This window comes from Nestor notabilis, unplaced genomic scaffold (genome assembly GCF_000696875.1).
Source record: "Nestor notabilis isolate BGI_N333 unplaced genomic scaffold, ASM69687v1 scaffold15506, whole genome shotgun sequence".
NCBI classification, from domain to species: domain Eukaryota; kingdom Metazoa; phylum Chordata; class Aves; order Psittaciformes; family Psittacidae; genus Nestor; species Nestor notabilis.
The window spans coordinates 1,477-4,182 of record NW_009933447.1 but is presented as its reverse complement, the minus strand read 5'-3'; positions in this window follow the sequence as shown (position 1 = coordinate 4,182).

Genomic DNA, 2,706 nt, shown 5'->3' with positions numbered 1-2,706 from the left:
CAGACACCAAGGGGGTGGGGGGGGGGGGGTGTGTGCATAAAATGAGGCAGAAGGCTTTAACAACACCTTTACGGCTCCACGCCTCAGTTGTCTGGAAGTGGTTTCACATCTGATGTTGTGTTGTGACCTGGGAGGCAGCAATGTTGCCGGGGGCAAGCGAAGAGCAAAGCAGCAGCAAACCAATACCCTGCGTTAGCAGCTTGGAAAAGAGAAATAACTTCATGTACAGCAATTTCTATTTAATTTTTTTGTTAGGTGAGAACTGCAGTTGCCAATATGATGTCTGAGTTGTACTTGAGTTTTCACGGGGGGAAATAAATGGCTGTTCAAACGGAAAGGCACTGCTGTAAACAGGATGAACCGAGGGTGAGCCAGAGGGCCTGTTGCGAAGGTGCATTTTGGTTTTACGCTGTGGTGTGCATGGTTTACAGAAACTAGTTGCATTTTCTTTGTGTATACTGTTTATTGTATATAGGGGATGTATGAATATAAGGATACCATTTTGTCAGAACCATATCAGATTCTACTGATTTCCACTGTAGACGCTGTCTTATTGTGTAGATTTACAGGCCAATCCACTGACTTTGATTGTGTAATTTAACAATAGAACTGATAAATAAAATTTAACTACAGACTCTTGATTTTCATGTGATTATTTCCCTATCAGACAACACAGAATCCTAGAATCGTAAAATCAACCAGGTTGGAAAAGGCCTTTAAGCTCATCCAGTCCAACCACTCCCCAGCACTGCCAAAGCCACCACTAACCCCTGGCACTGAGGCCTCGGCTACACGGGCTGTGAACACTTGCAGGGGTGGTGACTCCAGCCCTGCCCTGGGCAGCCTGTTCCAATGCCTGAGCACCCTCTGGGCAAGGAATTGTTCCTCAGCTCCATCTAAACCTGCCCTGGGGCAGCTTGAGGCTGTTTCCTCTTGTCCCATCCCTTGTTCCTTGGGAGCAGAGACCAGCCCCCTCCTGGCTCCATCCTCCTGTCGGGCAGTTGTAGAGAGCAATAAGGTCTCCCCTGAGCCTCAATTACCTGGTATTCCTGGCTGAATTTTAAGAGAGATGTATCAGCTTGCCTTCTTTCCTCAGTGATTGCTGAAACAGCAATTGCACTGGTACCTGTCGCATCTTATCCAGGCTCTGATCACTTTGGATAATGTGTGAATTATAAAGAGTGCATCGAAAAGCCCATTAGTTGTTTTTTTACTCAAAAATAACATAATTGGAAGCAAACACATATTACAGCAAAGTAATACCACATTATATAAAGAGGTTGCAAAGTTCATCAACAAAGCAGATGGAGCAATGACAAACCAAGTTGTGATCCCATGAAAGGTGGGATCCAGGCTCTGTGCCAGCCATGGTGGGGAGGAACCGCCTGCGCAAACCCTTCCTGAGCAAATAGCACAACAGCTGAACTCTTCCCTATGGAATTCAGTTCTGGATTTCCTAAAGCAATCTCACTGTTCCAGCAGCCTCATCAGGGAAGAGTGTAATTTCATTTAAACCATTCCTGGAGTTCGGAGTTAACTTGATGCCGTCGTGCTGATATTGCTGCTCTGCTGCCTCTAGAGACTGAGTGACGTGTTTAGAACTGAAATTGACTTTGAGTCTAAGCTTCCAGAGGATCCATCAGCCGAATTACCTACAGGCTCTACCTAGAAACGCTGTCATGTGGTTGAGCTCTGTGGGGCTGCATTGGGCCAGGCAGGTGGGGTTATATTGCTGCTTGTTTGGGGAGCAATGAAATGCTGAAACAATATATATGCAAAGCAATTATAATACTTGTAGTGAGGGCTGAGTGTTCATGTTCAGAACTGCTGCCATCCCTTGGTATTCCCAGCTTGTGGAACTCGTATCTTCTTTGTATGACTGCAATAAGGTTTCCACTTGCAAGCAGATGTTGATATAAAGCTCTACATAAACTATATAAAGTGCAGAGGTTTTTCTGATGGGCATTCATGGACCAAGGTCTGCAAACCGTTGCTGGCATCACATTCACTTGAGCCCTCTTTCTGCTGATGGGGTCTCAGCCCTGTGGCACACGTTTGGTGGCCAGGGGCACACCTCTCATTTTGCCACTGAAGAGCGCATTTTCTGGTAACCGAAGTTTGGGAATGATGACAGCTGTAATGAAAAGGGATGAGTACAAGGGATATTTAGGCCAAATGATTAAGGACCAGCTCTCTGGTTTGAGGTGCTCAGCTCACGCTTCTGACACTGTTCCTCTTTGAAATGGTGTTCTTCTTTTAAATACTATCTTTAAATTGTAAAGGCTATCTTCAGTGGGTTGAAGTGATCCACAGACTGAATTAAACCTTTGCTTTCAGGTCAAATGTTGTAGCCTGACCCAGGATGGAAATGTTGTGCACTTTTCCTTTCCAAAAGCCCTACAAACACAAGCTGCATTTTTGGGGTGGCTGCAGCCAAGTGTGAGCTCTGGAGCAGTTTCCCAGGGAAGGAAGGAAGGATGCTCCTGGCTTTTGAAGCGCGGTCTCCACTGCCGTCCTCACGGCAGGAGCCTCAAGGGGCCTCTCTCCTTCTTTGCAGTCGATGCCTGGTGCTTGGAACAGCAACAGATCTGTGATGTTATTAGGTGAAGCACATGGGAAGTATTACTTTGTGCGACGCAAGCAGGTGGATAGGGGAGTTACACGATGCAGGAGATGTGTGCTCCACAGGGAGAAACTGGGAATTTC